This window comes from Macaca nemestrina, chromosome 5 (genome assembly GCF_043159975.1).
Source record: "Macaca nemestrina isolate mMacNem1 chromosome 5, mMacNem.hap1, whole genome shotgun sequence".
NCBI lineage: Eukaryota > Metazoa > Chordata > Mammalia > Primates > Cercopithecidae > Macaca > Macaca nemestrina.
Window position 1 is genome coordinate 110,795,655 of NC_092129.1, and position 27,205 is coordinate 110,822,859.

Consider the following 27,205-nt stretch of genomic DNA (forward strand, 5'->3'; position numbering starts at 1 on the left):
GCAGAACTATGCCTTATGAAATAAGTTACTCTCAGCTTAGACCTATGGGTCATCTGGCTTGATATGTATGGAGCATTTGGTGAGTAGTCTCCCAGATCTCCAAAGACCACCTATTGCTCTCTCTTTATGGGGTGACTATGTATGAGTCAGATGCCCTTACTCTGGAGGTGGTATTCTGAGATTATGATTGCCTGATGGGTACTTCCTTCCTGCTACATAGACAAAATCAACTCACTGATACTGTGGTATTGCAGTAGAAAATGGTTTAACACAAAGCTGGCCAAGTGGAAGGTCTGGAGTTATTACTCAGTCAGTCTCCCTGAGAACTCAGGGGCTAAGGTCTTATGGATAATTTGGTGGGCAAGGGGATAGGGAATAGGTGCTGCTGATTGGTTGAGGGTGGAATTATAGGGGTGTGGAAAACAGTTCTTGTGAGCTGAGTCCACTTCTGGGTGGAGGCCACAGGACCGGTTGAGTCAGGAGTCATGGGTCCAAGTGGGGTCAGTCAGTTGCCAGAATGCAAAAATCTGAAAAATATCTCAAAACACCAATCTTAAGTTCTACAATGGTGGTGTTATCTATAGGAGCAATTGGAGAAGTCACAAATCTTGTGATCTCTGGCCACATGACTCCTGAGCAGTAAGGCATTATAGAAACTCTGCTTACATTCTAGCAGAATTCAGGCCCCTTCTATAATCCTAATTTCATGGTTTTTCATTAGTTATAGGTCCCTGAGCAAGGAAGGGGTTAGTTTTTAGGAGGGATTATTATCATCCTTGCTTCCAAGTTAAACTATAAACTAAATTCTTCCCATGGTTAGCTTGGCCTATACCCAGGAATGAGTGAGGTCACCCTGCTTGTGAGGCTAGAAGCAAGATAGAGTCAGCCATGCAAGAGTCCTCTCACTGTCATAATCTTTGCAAAGGAGGTTTGAAGCTTCCATAAAATATTAGAACTCTAAGACGCCTTTAAGGTGTCTTATCTACCTCACCTCCTTTATATTACAAATGTGAAACTCACATGCTAGTTTTGTGACTTGCCCAAGGTCGCACAGCAATGTAGAGTTCTAGATCTAAATTTCCTATCTTTCTATTGAATGTCCTTCCCAATATATCACTTACATTCTATGGAGGTTCAAGGGAAGTTGGGCTCCAGGACCTTCCATTTATTCTTGGCCTTCAGAGTTTCTTTAAAGTAGACTCACATTGTAAACTCAGAGGCTGAAGCTATTTTGTGAAAGGATGAAACTTTTCAGGTAAGAGAAATGTAAGGTATTTTTTTTTTACACCAGGGAGACAAAAATGGGATCTGAGCCTCAGAGTTTGGTACAACCTAGATGATGAGTAAAATGGCAGCAGGCAGGGGTGCCACAGGGCTATGTGAGCTGGCCACTGCATAACTCTGGGGGGCTTCATATTCACTACTCTAAGGATGGTGTCTTCTGGAGTTGTGCAACAGTGCAGGCTTTGGGGGATCATATCTCCAGGTAGAAAGAAATAGGGTGACACACAAAGAAAATAGCTTATATTTTGGAGAGATAGGACTAAGATCAAGTCTGCCCATAGGAGGTATACCTTAAAAGTGACTTGGGAAAAGGAGGAGATGGAGATTCCTTCAGGCTTGTCATGCCAGTTTTCTCCTTTACAGACTGCTTTTTGACCTCTCTCATTCTCTCCAACTCTATATCCAACATTTTGGACACTGTAGACAATTCTGTGTGTTTTCTGGTACACCAGTGCCCTGCCACTTTTAGTACCTGTTAAGTGATCTATAGAAAATTGTTGAGCCAATATTATAAACAGCATGACCTTTATTGTAGGCCTTGGTTCTTTGCAAAATATGCACATTTGCTGTTTTGTTTGCCAATCTAGGTATCCCATGAACTCCTGAAGTGCACCTTTAATGGATATATATTAGAAATGGAGTTGCATCTACTAGAGATTTTGCATTTTAGGGAGTCTTGTCTAGAACCAGTAATATGACCCTTGTCTTGAAGAGGGACATTTTTCAGACTTTTCAAGCCACACCTCTGCAGATGCAGGCCTGTCATCTCAGCACAATGACTGGCCTGCATTGCCTGCATGAAGTAGCTGGGATGATTTCCATTATTATACTTCTGTCAGTGACTGCTTCCAATACCAATTACTTTCTAATAAATTGGAACATTCTTATTCTCTGGGTGAAAAACCAGTTACATATTTCCCAGTTTAAACTGAAAGTAATAAAATAGTACCCCTGGCCCGTCATTTGGGCACCATGATTAATTTCCCCTTGTATTAGTCCCAAAATAGCACTTTTAAAAAGTGAGTAAACTTGGCTGTACTAAAAATAACAAAAGTTTGACAGAAATGGTACTCATATAAAAAAGCCATTACATAGAAGATCTGGCAAAAGGATATTCATGTAGAATGATTCAAGAAAAAGGGACAAATTAATTCTTTTTTCTTTATGAAAAAATAGCCATTTTATATAATAAATTCCCTTGATATTTTTACTTGGGTACATTTTAGAGAAAAAGACCTAAATTTGCTTTCATCATTTTTCCTTTTGTTGTTATAGTTAGCTCCCTTCTGCCTGTGTATAAGGAGGCGCAGAGTAAACTAGATTACGCAGCTGGATACTGCACCACCATTCCATTCGGCATTGCTATTTTCCAGGCTAAGTCAGAGACAAAGTCATTGACACATTGAGAAATCTCTCTTCATTCTGAGTGAGTGGCAGAAGAGGTGTTGAATACTTCAAAAATAATTTATAAAGTAGATAATTTGTCTGTGGATTGTTAGAAGCTTCTTCTATTCCATAACTTCTTAACTCATAAACACATTCTTTTGGGGTTCCCAGCCATTTTTAAAAATATTGTTCATTAGTTTCTCTTTTCCTCTTCATCACCTAATATAAGTGAGCCTCCTATCTGTGCTTCTTTCTTACCAAGAGAGTTCATTCATTCTTTGGGCTTTAATTAATAAATAATTAATTCAAAATAGATTGATCTTACAATATTTAAGAAACATTGCTGAGACCAAGTGCGGTGGCTCACGCCTGTAATCCCAACACTTTGGGAGGTTGAGGAGGGCGGATCACGAGGTCAGGAGTTCGAGACCAGCCTGACCAACATGTTGAAACCCTGTCTCTACTAAAAGTACAAAAATTAGCTGGGTGTGGTGGTGTGCACCCGTAATCCCAGCTACTCAGGAGGCTGAGGCAGGAGAATCTCTTGAACCAGGAGGCGGAGGTTACAGTGAGCCGAGGTTGTACCACTGCACTCCAGCCTATGTGACAGAGCAAGACTCCGTCTCAAAAAAAAAAAAAAAAAGAAACATTGCTATTTGAGAGATTTGAGGAATGAAAAGACAAATAATCATAATACTTGTATTTAATGGGCTCCTACTATGTGCCAAGTATGGTTTTAGTCACTAGATATTACAACAATCATGAAGAAAGAGCTCATGACTTGGTAGGATAGATGAATAGATAAGAATATACAAGAATGAGTATTGTATTGAGTAATTGCAATATAAATTACAGGAGTACAAAGGAGGGAAAGATTATGAAAATATAGGAACTTCACTAAAAATTTGGACTTTGAAGAATTTGTGGGTTTTGGACAGACAGAGATGAGCATAGGGGCCAACATGGGCAGAATCAAACAGAGTGAGTGAAAAAGTCTTGGGCCATGTTCATCGGTAAATAGTCTGGCTTTAGTGAAGTAGTAGTATTTTGTGGAGGTAAAACGACACCTCCATTTAGAGACTACAAATAGGAGGTCCTCCTTTCCCACCAAAATAGTCAGAAAGTGTGAGGATTCCAGGGGAGTAGAGCGATGCAGAAGTCGGGGGAGTAGAGATGAAAGAGTATCAAGAAGAAAGGTTCAGTTACTCAAATCAGCAGAAAGGCCCCATCAGACAGGACTGAAGGACATTCTTTGGGTTTGTTAATTTGAAGTTCATTGAGAACATTTGTCAGAGCAGTTTTAGTGAGGTTAAGCCCATTTTCAGTGGGTTGAGAAGTTGTTAGATATGAGTTCTAAATTTCTTTTCAGAGAATCAGTATGTCAGTATGTTCAGTTCTTTGACTTCTACTTTTAAACTTAACTTCCTTGTAAAGCAACCTTTTTCGATTACCTGCTCCACCCTGACTCATTCCAATTACCTACTCCACCCTGACTCATTCCGATTGTCTGCTCTGTCATAACCTCCAAACCACTCACCCCCGTCAGTCTCTTCAAATTAGCCGATCAGAATTAGTTTAGCCTGTGCTGTCTAACCCTAGCCAATAGGGGAACAACACAGCAGCAGGGGCCACGTGTGTCAGGGAGAAGAACCCCTTCCCCTCCCTTGTCCAAGTGTCTGCTCACCATTGCTCCATCTGTAAGGGTGCACCCTTCTATAGAAGTAACTTGCCTTGCTGAGAATTAAAAAGAAAATTTTATATTCAAGTACTATTTTTTTTGCGGCATCAAAACTTTATTTATAACAAGGTGAAGGGAAGTTAAGTAAATAATTTAGAAAAACTTTCTTACATTTTTTTTTTCTTCTTTTTTCTTTTTCTCTTTTGGTAATAGGTTTTCTGGGTTTTTGTTTGTTTGTTTGTTGTTGTTTTACATAGCCAGAGAAGCTTCCCCCTTCTTTAGCTTAGTGTAAATTAATTGTGTGGCACAGAATAGGCCTTTAGGCCTACATTTGTTGGCTTCCTGATTTGAAATTACATGTTGCTTTTCTCTACTTTGAAGCTTTAAGTGAAGCATGGGATTATTAAAAAGAAAAGGCCAAAACAGTGTGACTTGAATGCCAAGTCCTATGGGGAAATATGATGGAATTGAAAAGCTTTGGTAGTTGACTTTATTAGTGTTGACTCTGGCCCTCAGTTTACTCCCCATGTGTTCTAACGGGGATATTTCCTACCTTCTGGGGTTGTTGTCGTTACTAAGCTTAGCCAATATAGATGTTATTTGGAGAAGTTTGAATGAACAAGGCACAGAAAGAAGACAGTAGCTAGAGGGAAACTCAAGTCAACTGAGGGTTTTTAGTGATGAAAGACACTTTGCTGTGTTTACAGGTTAAGAGATTGCAGGACAAGAAAAAAGCAGAGTCAAGGATGTAGAAAAGAGAAAGAATTTTAGATGACAGCATCTTGGAGGATATAGGAGGAGGTGAATCAAAAGTATGATTTTGGGTTGAACTTGGTTTTGGTCTTGAAAAGGAAGGAGACCCTTCCTCTGTGATGGAAGGAGGAAAGATGAGTGGGGCTAACATTTGCAACTGAGGGGTGGGCAGTTGAGGTAGATCCTCCTAAAGCCTCAGCTTTTTCATCAAAGAACAAAGTTATGGTCTGCTGAAAGTGAGTGGCGGTCCTGAGCATGATTATGTACATGCTGAATCGTTACAGAGGGGAATGCTAAAGAAGGTGATTATGTACAAATACAAGCACTAATGGGTGAAGTTTAGTATTCAGCAGGGAGAGACCATGCATTAACAGTGGCAGCAGTCTGTTTAGAAGCCTGCGTGTAAAGGGGGAGACATATTTTATAGCACTGGATCTAGGGTTGCAGTTGTCCAAGTTGGTGCAGTGAAAGGACAGTGTTATAAGAAAGTAGAATGTGTTGGTGAGATGGTGCCCAGCAGGAAGAGGTCTTGGGAGAAGTGAGCAGGCCAATGGCAGGACAGGCAAGAGAGGGCTGGAAAAACTGGAATTTGGGCTATTTGCATTTAGGGTTTCTGGTATGGCAGTGTTGTTTTGTTTTGTTTTGTTTTTTGGGACAATCTTGCTATGTTGCTCAGGCCATGGGCAGTGGCAGTGGTACAATCAGCTCACTGCAGCCTCCAACTCCTGGGGTCAAGTGACCCCCCACCTCAGCCTCTCAAGTGCCTAGGACTATAGGTGCATGCTTTGTGGCACATTTTTAACTAATGCAGGGTCTTGGGTGTGGTCCCGGGAATGGAAGTGAAAGCAATTGGAATGAATGAGGTCAAGAAATAGTGAAGTTAGGACATTGGCTAAATCTTCCATTAAATATTGAAACCTCCTAGGATTATGGCAGGATTTGGAGTGGAGTGCAAGTCTGTGTCATCTAACAAATATGAGCATTGGGGACCAGAAGGTCAGTAGATAACTGGATAACTGCTGCCAGACTACTTTTTCTGAAGTGTTTCTCTGATCATTTTATTCTGTTGCTTAGGAATTTACAAGAGGTCCCTACACCTTATCAGATAGAAGTCTAAATTGCTTAGACTGGTCTGAAAAATCTCCCTCTTAGCTATGAAACCTCGTCTTTAGAGCTACTTAACATGACCATTCCTATCTAATCAGGCAGTCTCTACATTTTTTCCCCATACTCACACATACAATCTTAAAATACTTGCAAGACATAAATAGAGGCTCTCAAGGAAATTCAGGATATGTGTTTATTTTTGCCCTATCCCATAGTTTTCTCTTGTACCAGTCAATATTTCTTTTTCTTTCTTTTTTTTTTTTTTTTGTATTTTTTTGTTTGTTTGTTTGTTTTTGTGTATGTGAGACAGGGTCTTGCTTTGTTGCCCAGGCTGGAGCACAGTGACATGATCACAGCTCACTGCAGCCTCAATCTCCTGGACTCAAGGGATCCTCTTGCCTCTATATAGTTGGGACTGTAGGCATGCACCACCACACTTGGCTAATTTTTTTGAATTTTTGTAGAGATGGGGTCTCACTATGTTGCCCAGACTGGTCTTGAACTCCTAAGTTCAAATAATCCTCCCATCTCAGCCTCCCAAAGTGCTAGGATTATGGGCATGAACAATTACACTTGGCCCTATTCAGTATTTCTTTAGGGGCCACCGAAGGTTTACCTCCTCAGTGAAGCATTTCCTAATGACTTGCTCCCTGATGCTTATCTTCCTCCTGCCATGAAATCCTACATTGATCCTTCATGAAGTGAACCATAGCACTTCATACCCCCACATTTCCTAAGTATTTTATGTACTTACACCTTGTTGCCCAAAAAAACTTCCTGGGAGAAGCTGTGTCTTCTGCATCTTTCACCTACCTCATTATATCTAGAAAAGGGTTAGGCATATCATTGTTAGTCTATTAGAAACTGGTGATTAATCTTGAAATGTTCTAATATTTATATACCCTATGAGACAGTCATAAGATTAATATTTTTAACATCTACAAAACACTCTGAATTATATAGGAAAAGTATAAGTATCATAATACATAATGTTATTATTTAATTAACAGTAATGGTCCTAAATATTTACAATGATATTCCTACTACAATACCATGATTCTATTTTTCTGTCATCTTTAACAAGAGATGTCATAACTCCATTGGGAATGGTGATAATCAATTCAGATGGAATTACTTGTGCAACCAAGAACAATAGGCTTATCCTTCAGGGGTACCATTTATCACTTTTTTCTTTAAAAATGGCTTTTCTTTTACTAAATGAGTTCCATTTGTCACATGGGAAGGCCTCCAGTAGAGTCCCTGTGCTTCTGAAGAATGAGGCTTTTAGTTACTCTCTATGCCTTTTTAAATTGATGACTCACCTGCACTTAATATGCTCCATCTTTAGAATCTCAGGCTGAGGTCACCCTGAGTGAGGCTGCCCAGTGAAACCTCACACCATCAAAATGGTAGGCGTGCTGAGAATGGCATGTCTTTGCTAAGTTTAGGAGGCAACAGAGAGACAGGTTGCTTTCTGATTAAAATCAGGACCAGATCTGATTATTTGTTGAATACGATGCTTCAGAATCTCATGTGTCCAGTAGTATTGTTCGTATTTTGGCAAAGAGCTTTGTTGTCTGAGTTTCATTGTTTCAGGCAGAATACTTTTAGAGCTCCTAATAGAATCAGAAAGTTGGCTTTCCTGCAGTGAGAATAATGTCCTCATTGGTGTTGTAGGGGAGAACTTTAGTTTTATTGAGAAACATAAAAAAAGATATATTAATAAAGAAAATCTCTCATAAATCCTTTTATTATTTTATAGGAATCTGGTCATGGGAAGATACCACATAAGGGTAATATGTGAAAGATGGAGATTTCCCCCTAAATGGCTGCAGCCTGCATTTTCCTCAGTGAAAATGGTCTTTATTTAGTAAACTAAATTATATATAAATATTACAACTTACCTGTACAAATATTTCCCAATTATTTGGGGATGTTCTCTTTTTACATGGAGCATTTTCAAGTAAAATTAGTTTGTACACATAACTGGTATGAGAAATGTATGTTAAGCAGAGTAGGACTTGGGCATGATGAATTTGTGATTCCAGAAGGACTTCCAGGAGAGATGTCATGTAGAACACTGCCAAATTTGAAGCTCGGGAGGGATAAGGTCTAGAACTGTGCTGTACAATAGAACTTTATTTGAAGAAAGAAATGTTCTATATATGCCTTGTCCTATAGGGTAGCCATTAGCCACATGTGGTTTGCAGACTCTTGAAATGTAGCTAATAAGGCTGAGGAACTAAATTGTAAATTTTATTTAATGTTAATTAAATTTAAGTCACCACATGTGGCTAATGGCTGCTGTATTGATCAGCATGGATATAGAAAAACAAACAAGGTACTAATCTGAAGAGACCATGGTTGAAGCAAAGGGATGAGAGAGTAAAAGGAAAAATTAACACCAAGGAGATTCCCTTAGAAATTATCTCTGGTTAAGGGTGGTAAGAGAGAAAAGAACTGGCCAAAGGGGGAAAAAAAAAAGACATGGTTAAAGAGAAAGGAAGGCCATCTGAATGAAGATGTGTCATGGATGCAAGAGAGGGAGAGAATTTCAGGAAGACATAGTTCTCAATGCTGCCACAAAGCTGGAGAATGAAAACTGACAACAGGCTGTTTATTGAGCCAGCAATTAGAAGGTATGTTTTCCAAGGAACAGTGAGGGTTGATGCCAGACTACTGGTGTCCAGAAGTGCTTAGGCAAACTTCACTTTTGACAAGTTTGTGGACAGATGGTAGGGCTATATCTAAGGGAATAGTAGGGATGGGGAAAGGCTTTTTGTTTTGTTCTGATTTTTTTTTTTTTTTTGAAAGAGGACACTTAAACACTTTATAGATGTTAAATACAAACTTCTTTCATAATTTCCAGTCCTACCCTTGCTCTCTTTGTCTTCCACAGATGCTTTGATGTAGAAGTATTTTACCTATAAGATTAAGATCGTCTCAACTTCCTTCCACAGCAAAAATACTCTGTTCATTGCCTCACCTTTCTTTACTTCCCCCTTCACTAAAAGTAAAGTGTCTCTTTTTGTCAAAGCTACTTCTGCTCACTTGATCCTACTGCCTTCCCATACTAACATATCTCCTACCCTTCCCTCCCCCATCCCTGAATCTCCCATGGCCTTTAGCACTAGACTGTTGGGGTCCTGGAAACTTTGTAAATTAAGGGAGCTAGATTGATCAAAGCTCCTGTGGTTCTTTAGGCATGGAATTATTTTCAGGAAGGTCTCCACCCTCTAGGGAATATGGACATGAAATATTTGGGTCCCCTTTTACTAACCTTCTCCTGACTATATACATGCTCTTCTTTCCTCCCTCCGTTCTATTTAGATACCTGTAGCCTCACAGAGGTAAATTCATCTCCTCTTTTTCTACATTGACTATTTTTAACAAGACTTGTACTTGTCCATGTTTGTCTTTTAAAGAACTATTTTAAATTAACAACTTCTTGAGGATAGATGGTGTCTATAAAGCACTTTGATAGGTGCTTTTTGAAAATTACTTTGTAGTTGCAATCGGTAAATATAAACTGTGTGTGTGTTTTTTTTTAAATAAAGGGTATATTTCCAGTTCAATTTTTTTCTAAAATATTACATGTTAAATGCAAAGAGTTGGCTTTGGCGGAACCTTCAGCATAGCGACCAAGAGTGAGGCTGTTCCAAGGAAACAGGAAACAGGTCACGATGAATACTCTGGATTTGTTTTCTACCTGTCACAGTGCCTAACACCTGCATCACTTTACCTGTTTTTTCCACAGATGTGTTAGGCCAGTATTAATGGCAGAGATGTTTCTCAGCCAGGAACCAGATGGGTTCCAGCTCTGAGGACACTGTCATCTTAATGTCCCGATTGCTGGGTGAAATGATAGTGTGCCTGGAATTGCCTTTAAAAGGCTCCAACTCCTCTGTTTCAAAAAAAACATATGAAGAGATAGATGGTGCATTATACTCTTCAGGTTACTTTGATGTATGTTTAAAACTTTTTCATAATACAAAGAGGAAAACAAATAGCATGAAATGACAAAAGAAAAATAATGTCTATGTTGCCCATGTGACTTTCTTGCACTGCCTAATATATGCTAGGATTTTCATTATTTTATTTAATAATCACAATAACCCTAAAAGTTTAGATGAGGTCCGAACAGAAGCCCAGAGGGTTTAAGTAAACTCCATTAAGAGCACCTCCTTATAAAGTGTACCATGCTCTTCTGACCCCAAACCCAGTGCCCTTTTGTTTCAGCATGAATCTCCAAAATCTGTGGCATCACATTGTTTTCACATTTTGTTTTTAAATAATTCCACTTTGTGCTAAAGACTGAAAGCTAATGATTTTAAATCACAATAAACCAACAAATATATATTAATGTCCTATTGTATGGCAGTAAAATAATGTGCTGCTATTGTCTTAGCAGTCCAAGTTGAGGAGCAAACTCACTGGAAAAGAGAATCCTATTTCACAGATAAGAAGAGGAAACACCAATTGTTTGCCAACAGGATTTATTTTTTCCACACAAAACAGCATATTTTAAAATTCACAAAAACTTGGAATATCTTTTTTGGTCTGTAAGTCATAACTTGAATTGATGTTTGGTTTCCCTTCAAAGGTCTGCTTTATCTCCTCAAGTGCATCTTACTCTTTTTCATGCTTCTCAGTAGGAATTTAACAACCTGAACAATAGAAATCAATTGTAATAAACTCAATGGTAACATAGGCCAATGCCATTGTCAAACTGGTGATTGAAAAACATTGAAAAATAAAGTAAAATTCTATGCTTTGAGGAGCCATTTTCATAGTTTGTTACTAGAGAAGTTTCTCTGAGCGTGGAGTGTACCAGAAAGCATGAGGAGGAAGTGCAGTGCTCTTGCCTTAGCTGTGAAATCTGTTGCTTCATTGCAACCGCCGTTTTTCATTGATGGCCCATCTTCTCTTCCTTTGGGAGAGAAAAGAAGGGGAGGATGCAGTCTGAGTGGTTAAAAAAAAAGGTATAAATTTCACTTTAAGATAGGTGCATTTTGCTGGCTTACACTATTCATGTAAAACTTTTTAAAAGATAGTTATTAAATGTTTTTAAGAGTAAAATGTAGACCAGCATGTCTAGACCATAGTGAATTTAAATTTTTATTGACCGAAATTAGTGACATGTCACTGTACCACATCACTTACAACTTTTAGCACCTTGACATTGTTTAAAGTGCCTAGTGCAACCTTTAGCCTCTTTTTTATTCTCTTCTCTCTTCTGAACAGTTTCAGGGACACTCTTGAAAGTCACTGGGCTAATACTTATACAGAACGGCCCCTTCTTAGGTTCTTCCTTCCTCTTGATCTTCCCTCCTTTTGGCCTCACTGATCCTCAGGAGACCTCTCCTAGTGTAGTGGTGATAGAGGGTTTATTCTGAAGCTCATGTGACCTGCAGTATCTTTAGGTTTGCAGGTGAGGTTACAAATGCAGACAAGGTAGTGGAATATGTTTCTTTGCAAAACTCACTGGCCCAACTGGGATTGAAAACGACCTCATAAGTACTACGTCAACCTGTCACAGACCGGCTTCAAAACAATGAAAGGATCAAAGTGACTCATATCACATGGCTGTCAACAGAGAAATATTTTTTCCAAACTCTGTATTTAAGAGAGAAAGCAGGGTATTGACGAAAATTGTTGGAATTCTTTCACTGTGAGAGTGCATAATCAAAAGAGGACATCACTTTGATGAAATAAGAACACTGTAACGTGAATCTTTTCAGTTAACATGTAATCCTATCTGTGGATGTAGTCTTGTGCTTCAACAATGTATATATTTGTATTGGCAGGAAAGGACCTCTATGGACCTTTCCAAACAGCAGCCATTAATCTCTAGTATACTTACTCTGATGTTAAACATTTCCTCATCAACAGCCTGAAAATAAACATGAAACAATGTGCACAAATTTTAGCAGCCTCTGGGCCATCCCTTTGCCCTTCAAAAAATAGAAATAATGAAAGTACATTTGCAAGTCCATGGTTCTATGAGGATCAGCTCATTTATGAGGAAAGTCAGCTATAAACCAAGATTTTGCAGGTTCCTCAGCAGATGAAGGAAACCGTCTCACAGACTCAAAACACATATTTGCACCAATGAAAGTGAGTGATCCTTGAAGAGTGGAAGGAAAGGGATCTTAACATTACTGTTTTTGAACTTTAAATGGCTCTGCCCTGAGATGGGATGTTATAATTCCTGCCAACTTGGAATTTTATATATGTATATATGTCTTGTGTGTGTATGTTATGTTAAAAAATCTATATGTGTATATATATATATACACACACACATATATATTCATTTAGCAAACTTTTTAAACCTGAAAACAATGTGTAAGATGAGTTGTGTTCTGAAGTAATCAAAATATGCATGCCTTTTTTTTCTTTAATGGAATGTAAATTCCTGGCTTTGAGTTTAGGAAGGATAAGCATGTGAGCGCTGATAAGATCAATGTTGCATACAGAGTGTGAGCCCTATTTGTAATCTTTGCAATATCTAACATGACTTATTTATAGATGGTTTGGCATAACGTGTCAGCCTGAAGTGCCCGGTATGCTGACTACAAAATACCTGAGCAAAGACCTTTGAAAAGAATCTTACAAATCCTGACTGGGAGACACTTATAGGGTCACTGAAGAGTTGAGCATGGGAAACTTTGAACACTGCACTTTCTCTCTCCAGAAGTAATTGTTTAAGAGACGTAGGCTTCCCTTTGTAACCTGTGAGACAGGACACAGGTGGTTGTTAAGATCCCATTCCCTCTTGAGTGTCATTGGCTCATTGCAATTACCTTTACAAATATCATACTGTTGCCTACCTACAGCAGAGAGGAGATCAACAGCCTGGCCACTCTTATTTATTATCTACCACCATGTGATAGTGGATTCAACTAACAAGGGTATAATTGACAGGCAATTATGGAATGCCAGGCAATGGAGAGAATGTAGAAGAGTAAGCCACAGAGTCCCTGACCTCACATAGCTGGAGAGACATGATCTCCACTGCCACTGCTTTACTTCAGGCATCCTCACCACCGCTCACATGGTTTATTGCAACTGACTCTTAACTGGTATGCCCTTCCTGCAGTCTTGTCGCCCTTTGGCTAATTCCCCAGATCACAGCAAGAGTTAGCTTTTTAAAATATAAAATTGATCAAGTCTGTCTTCTGCTTGGGCTTTCATGGACTGACCCCTGCTCACCACTGCTCACCACTTCAGCATTTTCTTTCACTATATCTCCTCAATTTATGGTCCTGTCATGCTGACCTGTCTGCAGTCCCCTGAATGTTTCCTGTCTTAAATAATGTTGGGAGCCTCTTCTTATTGGAGAGTATTCTTTTTCATTATGTGTTATGCAAATGATTTTAAAGAAAAGGCACTAAGATTGTATGTGTTCCAGGTTGGCTGATGTGTATAGTGCATTTATTTTCTTCATTGATTTTTGTCCTACTTTATTTTTTTATGTTGTTTCCACATCCAAGTCAAGGTCATTAGGTGGAGAAAGGAATTCTCCATACAAACACCTACTGTTAAGCTAGTACTTAAAAGCTTATTCCATTATTTGTCGTAAAATAACTTGCTTGCATATTTCATCAAGGACTCGGGAGAGAACTTCCATTCTGTCCAGGTGTTCAGAAACTTTTATTTTTTGATAAAGTGTCACTACAATGTCTTTTCCAAGGTAGAGTCTTATTGTAATCACATGCTCAGGAATCATGTTGTAATTATAAAACAAGACAAGTGTATGGATGGAACCATGCTCTAATTCAGTAGTAAACTTGTATTCAAAAATTAGGCAAAACATCAAAATAGAATTCTAAGGGAAAAGTTTATATATTTAAACATTTTTGGCTTGGCACAGTGGCTCACACCTGTAATCCCAGCACTTTGGGAGGTCGAGGAGGGTGGATCACTTGAGGTCAGGAGTTTGAGACCAGCCTGGCCACGTGGTGAAACCCTGTCTCTACTAAAAATGCAAAATTAGCTGGGCAATGTGGCAGGTGCCTGTAATCCCAGTTACTCAGGAGGCTGAGGCAGGAGAATGGCTTGAACCCAGGAGGTGGAGGTTGCCGTGAGCCAAGATCATGCCGCTGCACTCCCACCTGGGTGACACAGCAAGACTCCGTTTCAAAAAAAAGAAAAAAAAAGTACGTTAAAACTATTTTAGTTTAAATTTTGACTGGTTAATTCACACATATGGTTTAAAAATTCCAGAAGGGTATAATATATGGAAGTATATATACTATATTTTTGTTTTTTATACAAATGAGAGCATATTTTATATATATATATATAAAATAAATAGTTCTGAAATCAGCCTTTTTCTCTTATCAAATATGGCTTGCAAATTTTTCCCTATTAGTACACATAGAGATTTTACACTTATTTCAGTGACTTTAGAGTGTATGATATTTGGGTACATAGTGCAGTTTCCCTGTTGCAGGACATTTAAGTTGTACCCAGTTTTTTGCTATCACAATCAAAGCTCCATTAATACATTATGCATATGTATTACCACACATGTAAGAGTATTTCTCTTCATTAAATTCCCAGAATTGAAATTGCTGAGTCAAATGGTATATACATTTGTGATAGACTTTGCAAAGTTGCTCTTCATAGGCCTGGTTTCTTACATTCCTGTCAACACAGTACATTATCAGCTGTTTTACCAATTTCGTCCTGTAATTCCTTTGCCAATCTGATAGGTGAAATGGGTATTTTCCAGTAGTTCTAATTTACATTTATCTTATGAGTGAGGCTGAACATTTTTTCAAATGTTGTTAGAGATATTTGTATTTCCTTTTCTGTGACTAGTCTGTTCTTATCTTTGCTTGTTTTTCCATTGACTTATTAGTCTTTTATTGATTAATGATCACTTTTTATATAACAAAGAAATTAGTTCTCTTTGATATAAGCTGTCAATCGAATATTTTTTCCTATCTCATTATTTTTATTTTGACTTTACTTTTGGCACTTTTTGTTATGCAGAATTTGTTATTACTATTATTACCCAGACATCGATCTTTTGTTTTGTGGCTTCTAATGTGGATTAAAATTAGAGAGGCCTTCCCACTCTTAGATTATGCAAAATTTCTTTCAAATTTTCTTCTAGTACTTTTTTCCCCCAAGTTTTCTTATTTAAATATTTAACCCATCTGAAATTCATCTTAAAGTGAGCTACTTTACTTTTTTGTGGGTGGCTGTTAATAGCAGTCAGGGTCTAGTCAGGAAAACAGAAAGTGCACTAGATATTTCAAACAGAAAGGAGTTAAAGGAATTTGGTCACACAGATGTTAGAAGCCTAAGAGAGTAAAAAGAGAATGCTGAAGTAACCAGAGATGGTAACTGCAAGAAGCAGCTATCACCTCTAGGGCTGAGGAAACAAAGAGAAGACATAAGATGACTAGTGCATAGGACTACAGAGGAGGAATCCCTCTGTGGAGGGCTTACTGCCCAGCCTCTGCTAGTACCTCTGAGGGAGCTTGATGAGACTAGTTGTGGGAGGCCTGAAGAACCAAGAGCCGCAGCTAACTGCTACTACTGGAGCAACATTGTCAGAAATAGGATAAAGTAGAAAGGAAATCTTTCTCCCCATCCCACCTTTTAACATTCCTCTACTCACTCCAGTTAGCAGAACCCAACAGAAAGCAGCTAGTACAGGAACCTGGGAAATGTAATTTGCAGAATCTCAGATTTAGTATCACAGAGTAGAATAGATATAAATGGTTTTATAACTGAGAGATAATGAGTAAACAACCATTAATTGAACAAGCTATTTTACCCTATGATTTGAAATGTCACTTTTATCCTATAATATTTAAATCTACTTCTGGGTTTTCTAGTTTACTCCAAAGATTTATCTACCTATTCCATGCTCTAGTATTCCATGCTCTAGTACCATAGTTTTAATTATTGTTGTAGCATAATATGTTTTTATGTATGGAAAGGCCAGTCCTTTCTCATTATGCTTTTCTGAATTTTCCCAAATATTCTTTTTTACTTTTTAAAAACTTGGCTTTTTACTTAAAAGATCTTTAAAGGAATTTTAAAAGTAAGAGCCAATTTTAGGAAAATTATATTTGTTTTCTTTCAGCTATTGTTTCATTATTTATGGTGACCTGAATCTTCATATATTAGGTACTTAATAAATATATGTGAATAACTTTATTAACATTTAAAAATGTCATTATGTCTTTTTAAAAAATTCCATCTCTATGTACTTAAAAACAGTTTTAGTTTTATTATGTTGACAGTGATTGGGTTAAACAGAGGAAGTGGAGGGATCCTTTCCTTCGTCAGCAGTTCTTTATTTACTTCCCTGTTTCTGAGTCAATGTGAACCTCTAGAAAGAAAGAGGGACCAAACTAGGTAGCTTTGTGTAATACAGACAAGAGATAATGGTGACTTGGATTAGGGCAGTGCATTAGTCTGTTTTCATGCTGCTGATAAAGACATACCTGAGACTGGGCAATTTACAAAAGAAAGAGGTTTAATGGGACTTACAGTTCCACATGGTTGGAGAGGCCTCACGATCATGGCAGAAGGCAAGGAGGAGCAAGTCACATCTTACATGGATGGCAGCAGGCAAAGAGAGAGCTTGTGGAGAGAATCTTGTGTTTTTAAAACCATCAGATCTTGTGAGACCCATTCACTATCCTGAGAACAGCATGGGAAAGATTTGCCCCCATGATTCAACCATCTCTCACTGGGTCCCTCCCACAACACATGGGAATTTTGGGAGCTACAAGATGAGATTTGGGTGGGGACACAGAGCAAAACCATATCAGGCAATAACAGTGCTGGTGGGGCGAAAGTGCTAAGATTTTGTATAAATTGTGTAGGAGAGCTCATTGTATTTGATGGCAAGTTGAATGTGGGATATGTGAGAAAGAGATTTGCTAAGCTTGACTCCAAGTTTGTTTGCCTGAGCAAATGGGAAATGGGTTGTCATTTACTGAGATGGAGAAGACTAAAGGTGGAGAGCAGACAAGTGGAAACCAGAAATATAGTTTTGCACAGGAAGTTTCAGATGCTTAGACAAGTGGAAACCAGAAATATAGTTTTGCACAGGAAGTTTCAGATTTGAATCTGAAACTCTGGCATTTGAATATGAATCTAGAGTTCAGGGAAGAGGTCTAGGGTGGAGTGATCAATTTGGAAGTCACATGTATATAGATTCTATTTAAAGCCCTTGAAATCCAGTAAAATCATGAAGAAAGCAAATTTAGATAGAAAAGATAAGAGGTCCAAGGACTAAGCCCTGGGAAATTCCAGCACTGAGAGACTGGGAGGATGAGGAGGACTCAGCAATAAAGAATGAGAATGAGCAGTTTGAGAGGAAAGAGGAAAATCAGCAAGTAGGGTGTCTTGGAGTAAAAGTGGAAAATTTTTCAAGGCAGAGAGAAAGATTCAAAGTGTCAGATGCTGCTGATGTATCAAGAAAAATGAGGAGTGAGAGTTGACCATTGAATTCAGCAATAGACAGATCATGATTTGCCTTCATAAAAGAGTTTCAGTGGAGTACTAGAAGCAGAAGCCTGGTTGGAGTGGGCTCAAAGAAATCCCACTCACTTGGGAGGAGAGAATATTGGAGACAGTATGTATAGGCAATTCTTTCAGTGAGTTTTATTGTATAGGAAAGGAAAGAAATGAAGTGGGATCTCCCGGGGAAGTAGAGTCAAGGGAGGATCTTGTTCTGATGGAAGAAATAACTATTTTCTATGCTAATGAGAATGAGCTAATATGGAAGGAAACATTAACAAAAGGCAAAAGGCTGGAGCAATGTCCTAGCTAGTCAAAAGAGGGTGGGATTTAGTGAATGAAGTAAGAAGTTTGTGTTAATTAGAAGCACTATCAGTTTACCTCTAGTAATAGGGGAGAAGGTCACATATACCAGCAAAGATGCAGTAGGTGTATGAAAGTGATAGGAGATTGTGGAAATTCTTCCCAAATTGTTTCAATTTTCTTGGTGAGTCAGGGAGCAATAGGGTAGATGTGTGATTTGATAAGGCTAGAGAAGTTATGAAATAGTGTATGAGAGTGGACCAAAGGAATATAGTGTGATTTCTTGATAGAATTAACAGCCCAGTTAAAGTTAGTGACCATGAATTTGAAATGAGATCAGTTGGCATGAGTTTTTCTCTGGGGAGAGAGATTTAACCAAGGCTGTAATTTGACCAAGAGAGTACAATCACGTGAGAGAATGGGCATGACATTAAGGGTGTATGCAATCGAAATTTAAGCTGAATGAGAAAGAAAATGAGTGCATGGAAGGAGAAGAGTGAAGGCCAATCAGAAGATGACAAAAATCAATGAATTATAATGTGCTGCCATCAAACCACTGTTGGATTTTGAGCTCTAGAGGGAATAAGCTGGAAATACAGAAGATGATGCTGGAGAGTTGAAATTACAGATAGTTGTAATTTTTTATAATAATGGCAAAAACTAGGGTATGACCATACAAGTGAGGGCTGAGGTAGTATGAAGGACAGAATTATGAGAGCAGAGAAGTTCAGGGAACTGGGAAGTCAGAACACCAGAAATGTCATCTAAGAGGATATGGAAATCACCAAAAAACTGGGAAAAGTAGTATTAGAATAACAGCAATCCAGAGACAAAAATCTTCAAAGAAGGAAGGAAAATGAATGACCTGGGGGTATTGAATGGCCCATGACTATTGATATAGTTTGGATGTGAGTGCCTGCCCAAATCTTAGGTTGAAATGTAATCCCCAGTGTTGGACATAGGGCCTGGTGAAAGGTGATTGAATAATGGAGATGGATTTCTTATGAATGGTTTAGCACCACTCCCCTTGGTACTGTCCTCATGATAGTGAGTTCTTGTAAGATCTGGTCATTTAAAGTGTGGGGCCAGGCGCGGTGGCTCACGCTTGTAATCCCAGCACTTTGGGAGGCTGAGGCAGGTGGATCACCTGAGGTCGGGAGTTCAAGACCAGCCTGACCAACATGGAGAAACCCCATCTCTACTAAAAATACAAAATTAGCCAGGGTGGTGGCACATGCCTGTAATCCCAGCTACTCGGGAGGCTGAGGCAGGAGAATCACTTGAACCCGGGAGGCAGAGGTTGCGGTGAGATGAGATCGCGCCATTGCACTCCAGCCTGGGCAAAAAGAGTGAAACGCTGTCTCAAAAAAAAAAAAAAAAAAAAGGTGTGGGGTACCTTTTGCCTTGCTCTCTTGCTCCTGCTTTTGTCATGTGACATGCCCGCTCCCTCTTTGCCTTCTGCCATGATTGGAAGCCTCCTGAGGCCTCCCCAGAAGCAGATGCCACCATACTTCCTGTACAGCCTATGGAACCATGAGCCAATTAAACCTCTTTTCTTATAAATTACCCAGTCTCAGGTATTTCTTTACATTAATAGAAATGCGAGAATGGACTAGTACAGCTATCAACAGAAAGGATATAATTAATATTATCTGATGACATGAGAATAAAAGCTAGTATATTTTGGGAAGCAGGGAAAGAGAATTATTTGGAAGCAGTGATGATGAGCAAGGAGGAAAATCTACCCCACATCCAGGCCCATTGGTACAAGGAGAGTGGGATAGAAACTATCTGCTTCTAAGTTGTTGGACAAGTGATGTCCTCCAGAGAGAGCCAGTGTTCCTTTAGAGAAGTAGTTCTCAAACTTGACCGCAGGTGCACAGACCATATCCCAGACTAATTAAATAACCACCTCTGGAGGTAGGAGCCATAGACCTATATTTTGTTTGTTTGTTTGTTTTAAGCTTTGGATGATTCTAAAGTGCAGCCAAATTTGAGAATAACTACCTTAGAGCAAGGAGGTGAAGGGAACATTCTCAGAAGAGTTTGTGAACTGAGGAGAGTTTACTTGTGTTGAATGTGAGTTTCAGAGAGCACAGTGGAAGAGTCTCAGGAGATGGGGATAGGATATATAAGATATTAGAAAAAATGATGGCAAAATAGATAGACCGCTAGCCAGATTAATAAAGAAGAAAAGAGAGAAGAATCAAGTAGACACAATAAAAAATGATAAAGGCGAGATCACCGCTGATCCCACGGAAATACAAACTACCATCAGAGAATACTATAAAAGCCTCTACAGAAATAAAGTAGAAAATCAAGAAGAAATGGATAAATTCCTGGACACATACACCCTCCTAAGACTAAACCAGGAAGAATTCAAATCCCTGAATAGACCGATAGCAAGTTCTGAAATGTAGGCAGTAATTAATAGCTTACCAACAAAAAAAAAGCCCAGAACCAGATGGATTCACAACTGAATTCTACCAGAGGTACAAAGAGGAGCTGGTACCATTCCTTCTGAAACCATTCCAATCAATAGAAAAAGAGGGACTGCTTCCTAACTCATTTTATGAGGCCACCAGCATTCTGATAACAAAACCTGGCAGAGACATAACAGAAAAAGAACATTTCGGGCCAACATCCCTGATGAAGATTGATGCGAAAATTCTCAATAAAATACTGGCAAACCGAATCCAGCAGCACATCAAAAAGCTTATCGACCATGATCAAGTCATCTTCATCCCTGGGATGCAAGGCTGGTTCAACATATGCAAATCAATAAACGTAATCCATCACATAAACAGAACCAATGATGAACCCCACATGATTATCTCAATAGATGCAGAAATGGCCTTCAATAAATTTTCAACAGCACTTTGTGCTAAAGCCTCTCAATAAACTAGGTATTGATGGAACATATCTCAAAATAATAAGAGCTGTTTATGACAAACCCACAGCCAATATCATACTGAATGGGCAAAAGCTGGATGCATTCCCTTTGAAAACCGGCACAAGACAGGGATGCCTTCTCTCACCACTCCTATTCAACATAGTATTGGAAGTTCTAGCTAGGGCAGTCAGGCAAGAGAAAGAAATAAAAGGTATTCACATAGGAAGAGAGGAAGTCAAATTATCTCTGTGCAGATGACGTGATTGTATATTTAGAAAACCCCATCATTTCAGCCCAAAACTCCTTAACCTGATAAGCAGCTTCAGCAAAGTCTTGGGATACAAAATCAATGTGCAAAAATCACAAGCATTCCTATAAACTAACAATACACAGCCAAATCATGAGCAAAATCCCATTCACAATTGTTACAAAGAGAATAAAATACCTAGGAATACATCTTACAAGAAATGTGAAGGACCTCTTCAAGGAGAACTACAAACCGCTGCTCAAGGAAATAAGGGAGGACACATACAAATGGAAAAACATTCCATGCTCATGGATAGGAAGAATCAACATCATGAAAATGGCCATACTGCCCAAAGTAATTTATAGATTCAATGCTATTGCCATCAAACTACCATTGACTTTCTTCACAGAATTAGAAAAAAGTATTTTAAATTCCATGTGGAACCAAAAAAGACCCCGTATAGCCAAGACAATCCTAAGCAAAAAAAACAAAGCAGGAGGCATCACGCTACCTGACTTCAAACTATACTACAAGCCTACAGGAACCAAAACATCATGGTACTGGTACCAAAAAAGATATATAGACAATGGAACAGAACAGATGCCTCAGGAATAGCACCACACATCTACAACCACCTGATCTTTGACAAACCTGACAAAAACAAGCAACGGAGAAAGGATTCTCTATTTAATAAATGGTGTTGGGAAAACGGGCTAGCCATGTGCAGAAAACTGAAACTGGATCCCTTCCTTACACATTATACAAATATTAACTCAAGATGGATTAAAGATTTAAATGTAAGACCTAAAACCATAAAAACTCTAGAAGAAAAGCTAGACAATACCATTCAGGACACAGGCATGGGCAAAGAGTTCATGACTAAAACACCAAAAGCAATGGCAACAAAAGCCAAAATTGACAAATGGGATCTAATTAAACTAAAGACCTTCTGCACAGCAAAAGAAACTATCATCAGAATGAACAGGCAACCTACAGAATGGGAGAAAATTTTTACAATCTATCCATCTGACAAAGGGCTAATATCCAGAATCTACAAAGAACTTCAACAAAGTAGTAAGAAAAAAACAACCCCATCAAAAAGTGGGCAAAGGATATGAACAGATACTTTTCAAAAGAAAACATTTATATGGCAAACAAACATATGAAAAAAAGCTCATCATCACTGGTCATTACAGAAATGTAAATCAAAACCACAATGAGATACCATCTCACACCAGTTAGAATGGCAATCATTAAAAAGTCAGGAAACAAAAGATGCTGGAGAGGATGTGGAGAAATAGGAACGCTCTTACACTGTTGGTGGGAGTGTAAATTAGTTCAACCAATGTGGAAGACAGTGTGGTGATTCCTCAAGAATCTAGAACTAGAAATACCATTTGACCCAGCAATCCCATTACTGGGTATATACCCAAATGATTATAAATCATTCTACTATAAAGACACATGCACACATATGTTAGACTGGATAAAGAAAATGTGGCACATATACACCATGGAATACTATGCAGCCATATAAAAGAATGAGTTCATGTCCTTTGCAGGGACATGGATGAAGCTGGAAACCATCATTCTCAGCAAACTAACACAAGGACAGAAAACCAAACACCACATGTTCTCACTCATAAGTGGGAGTTGAACAATGAGAATATATGGGCACAGGGAGGGGAACATCACACACTGGGGCCTGTTGGTGGGTGGGGGGCTAGGGGAGGGATAGCATTAGGTAAAATACCTAATATAGATGATTGGATTGATGGGTGCAGGAAACCACCAAGGCACATCTATACCTAGGTAACAAACCTGCATGTTCTGCACATGTATCCCAGAACTTAAAGTATAACAAAAAAGAAAAGATGATGGTAGAACAAATACAGATTTGAGTTTGGAGGGTGAAAGGGATGAATCTTCTCTTTGTTTTACTGATGGTTCTGAAAGTACTAAGTCCCTCCACTTTAGCAGCTGCAAAATCAGAGTTACATAAATTGTTTTCTTCGTTTGTGGCTTTGGTGAATCCTTAGGAGGCGTGGCTAGGAAAAGCAACGCCAGACACCTCAGGAAGAGATGCTTCAAATGGTTTTGCTGTGATTAAGTCATCTTGAGATGTAAGCCTTGAGAACTCATCCCCCTGAATGTGACACTATCTCCGAAACAGCTAGTAAGACTCAGCTGGAACTGATGTGCTGGTATTGCTGCAGCTCCATGGTGTCTTGCTATAAGCTAGCTCTCGGGATTAAGCATGTGAAGAGTGGCTGTAAGAAAAAGGCTTCAGACTACATGCTTACTGGCCTTGAAGGTCATGAAGAGAGTGAAAGAAGACTCTAGGGATATTCCCATAATATTATTTAACAAGACTGGCCACTGTTGAACATGAAATGAGTTCAGCGCTGAGAAATCTGGCGGTGCTGGTTAACTGATCTCATCCACCTGCCTCTTCTATTTAGTCATCTTCACCGTGCTTTCATCTGACCACTTGCTTGGAGATGATGAAGCACGATTATGACAGCTCAGAGAAGGTTCCTGACCACAAAAACTCAGTAGAGGTCAATGCATATCATTGTCTGAAACAATAATTTTTGGCAGCTTGGTAACTACAGATATGCAGTAGGAGTTTGAAACAAGCTAGGGAGAACTTGAACCATTTTATTGATTCTATCGTAATCCAGAAAGTTCTTTCCCTGAAACTTTCCAGCTATTAACATAAATCTTGGCCAGTGGTTCTTGGTCATTTATTTGGAAAAAGTAGATACATTGGAAACATTATACAAGCTAGTAAGGCAAATATTTCCCAACGTCACAATCAATGTTAGGCTGCCAGATAAAGCTCAGGGTTAGCCTATCCTGTAAAAAAAAAAAAAATTTCTAAGGGGCTACAAGTAATGGGACCATGATATGTAACATGCTTAACCAGAATGCTCCCCACTTTGAGTGAAAGTTGGAAGGAAGTAATCACCTTATAACAAAATTAAAGTTTTCCAACATGTTCCCTCAAGGAGATTATCAAACATACCAACCAGTTCGTGGTTAACTTCAGGATCTGCATATGGAAAGAAGGCATGATATAAATAATGCTATATATATATATGTACTTATCTGAAAATTAAGGTAAAATATTGCATTACATGATAAAGGAGTAAGAGAAAAATACATTGCATCAGCTATTTTAAGTTCAGTAAACACATTCCTGTTGCTAATTGACAAGTGATGTATTTGAATACACAGTCAAATATCAGTGAAACGTCAATTACCATTTTTTAGGGCATTGATTTTACAGTCAAAAGCTGCTATTGATATGTATGCCAGCATTCCTTCAAGTGTGCCCAATAGCATTCAAATGCTTCTTAAAATATTAATTTTGCCAAAAATTGCACATTTCATGTTTTAAAAATTAATTAGCCTATGAATTAATTCCTATGTGAGATTACTGCAATGTATTTACTAGTGATTTAGCATAATGGAGAGATCTCTGGTCTGAGAATCAGGAGACTGGGATTCTAATGTGCAATCAAGAACCAATTAGTTGTATTCCTTAGGCAAATTATTGACTTCTTTGAACCTCTGTCTTTTTAGTTGTAAATTAAGAAATTAGGTTGAGTGTGGTGGCCCACTCTTGTAATCGCAGTACTTTGGGAGGCCGAGGTGGGCAGATTGCTTGAGGCCAGGAGTTCCAGACCAACCTGACAATATGGTGAAACCTTGTCTCTCCAAAAAAAAAAAAAAAAAACAGCTGGGCATGGTGGTGCTCACTTGTAGTCCCAGCTACTCAGGAGGCTGAGGTGGGGAGATCAATTGAGCCTTGGAGGTTGAGGCTTCAGTGAGCCGTGATTGTGCCACTGAACTCCAGCCTGGGCAACAGAACAAGACCCTGTCTCAAAAAAAAAAAAAAAAAAGGAAATTAAATTTTTTTGTTCTAAATTATTCTGGTTCTATAAATCAGATGGTCTGCTAAGGCTTAGAGCCAATTAGAAGGTCAAAAAACGAGAGTTAAGATTAATCATTCCTAAAGACTTCCCAATGCTATTTCATGCTCTAGAACTTTCCTTTCACCCTTCCTTCCAAAAGGTGGCTTGATGAACAACTAGCTGTAGGAGTAGCCTTCCACAATCTTGCTCCTACTAGATTATAAAGTCATACCAACATAGGATTATGTCCTACTCGTATGAGATTCACCACAGCAACTAGCCACATACTTTGCACATAGCTGCTAAAGGAATAAATTAGCAGATGGAATGAAGGATGTAAGAAGAGGGGGAGGGAGAGAGATAGATAACTAACTGTTCCATTTATGATGTGGAGCTGCTAAAGGAAAGAGAAGAAGTAGCTAAGTCTGTCAACTTCCATCTAAAGAGGGGAGCAGGACAAATCAGAGATATCTGGTAAAGGTTTGATTTAATTACTACAGATGTAAATCACAGTGGAAAGTGATATTTCAAACAAAGTTAACGAAGTGAAATTCTAGTCCAACACAATTATGTGATCTTTTCCTTGGAATTTTTTTTTGTATTAGAGTTTGATCTAAATTTTAGGTTATAGATTCAGGTTAAAAAAAATTGAGAACACTGAAAAAGACTCAATTGAGAAATGAACATAAAAATAGAAGAGACTCGATTAATTTACTGAAAATGAAATAAGCAAGACATAACAGTTATGGTGAAATGAGTATTAGCTGCAATGAAATTTAATTCTCCTTGACCTTCCCATTCTATTGTTGAATAAAAAAATACATATTTTTAGGTGGTACGTATTTGAGAGGTTCTATATGGATGTATGTATATGGCGAATTTATAAAGTATCATATTAAGATTGCAGCTCTGAAGTTAGGTTGCCTGATTTCGCATTCTGACACCACTTATTAGTTAATATGACTGAGCAAATTACTGAACTGTTCTGCACTTGCCTCAGAACCCTCATTTACAAAATGGTGATAATAACAGTGTCTGGCCGGGCGCGGTGGCTCAAGCCTGTAGTCCCAGCACTTTGGGAGGCCGAGACGGGCGGATCACGAGGTCAGGAGATCGAGACCATCCTGGCTAACACGGTGAAACCCCGTCTCTACTAAAAAAATACAAAAAACTAGCCGGGCGCGGTGGCAGGCGCCTGTAGTCCCAACTGCTCGGGAGGCTGAGGCAGGAGAATGGCGTAAACCCGGGAGGCGGAGCTTGCAGTGAGCTGAGATCCGGCCGCTGCACTCCAGCCTGGGCGGTAGAGTGAGACTCCGTCTCAAAAAAAAATAAAAATAAAAATAAAAAATAACAGTGCCTGATAAGGTTATGTGAAGTTTAAATGAGATAATGTTTAAAAAGCACTTTGCACATGACTTGTCTAAGTGCTTCATAATGTTGTTGGGTGGGGGAGATAATGCGTGTGCTACTACTACATTTGTATATCTATAGAGAAAACAATTCTGAAAGGATCCATTTCAAATTATTAATAGAATTAGCCTTGGTGAGTGGAATGTGGGAGGATGTAGCATATACGTTTCACTTTTTCTTTAACCACTTCTCTAATGTTGACTTTTTTATAACAAACATTTTTATGTCATAATTTTGTCTTTAAATTTTGATAGATCTAAAGAGAGAACTTACCACTGTAAATTCATTCAGAGAGAGCACAATTCAAACTCATTTATGCAGAATTAAGGTAGTAGAAGATACTACAAATAACAATTCCTTTTTAGGGGGACAATATTTATATGCATATTCAAACCTATGGTCTCAATTAATCCTTTAGGTTAAATAGGATTTTGCTATTTCCACTAGAGTTGAGAAAGTTGAGAGAGTTCCCAGATCTTACCTTATTAGTCACCTAGTGAAGAGCAGGGACAGAAATGACTGAAGTTCCCTGATTCCACAGAGCCCCTCCACTGCCTTATGACATCTACAGTGTCCATCATTCCCCACGGAGCTCCAGTTTTAAAGAGACAAAGAACAGTGCATTTACATAATCTTGAAACCCAGCAGAATGGAGAGTAACAAGTCTTTTGGGGAACTGACTAATTCGTTTTAGATCTATATAAAAACATAGGCGAAGACTCTCAAAA

General features: G+C 38.6%; 1 protein-coding gene, 1 long non-coding RNA gene and 1 other non-coding gene across 10 annotated transcripts in view; 2 read left to right on the forward strand and 1 right to left on the reverse strand.

Moving 5' to 3' along the window:
• LOC105479439 (filamin A interacting protein 1) overlaps window positions 1–27,205 on the forward strand; it is a 236,757-nt gene that overhangs the window by 115,105 nt on the left and 94,447 nt on the right. The gene's annotated exons all lie outside the window — the stretch shown is intronic.
• LOC105479438 (uncharacterized) lies at window positions 10,704–27,007 on the reverse strand. Its single transcript, XR_011623614.1, has 4 exons — window positions 26,959–27,007; window positions 24,119–24,202; window positions 11,074–11,138; window positions 10,704–10,875 (listed from the first exon to the last, which is right to left on the reverse strand). It is a non-coding gene; the product is annotated as an uncharacterized lncRNA (long non-coding RNA).
• On the forward strand, window positions 10,971–11,179 carry LOC112426304 (small nucleolar RNA U3). The gene has a single exon (XR_003017577.2). It is a non-coding gene; the product is annotated as a small nucleolar RNA U3 (small nucleolar RNA).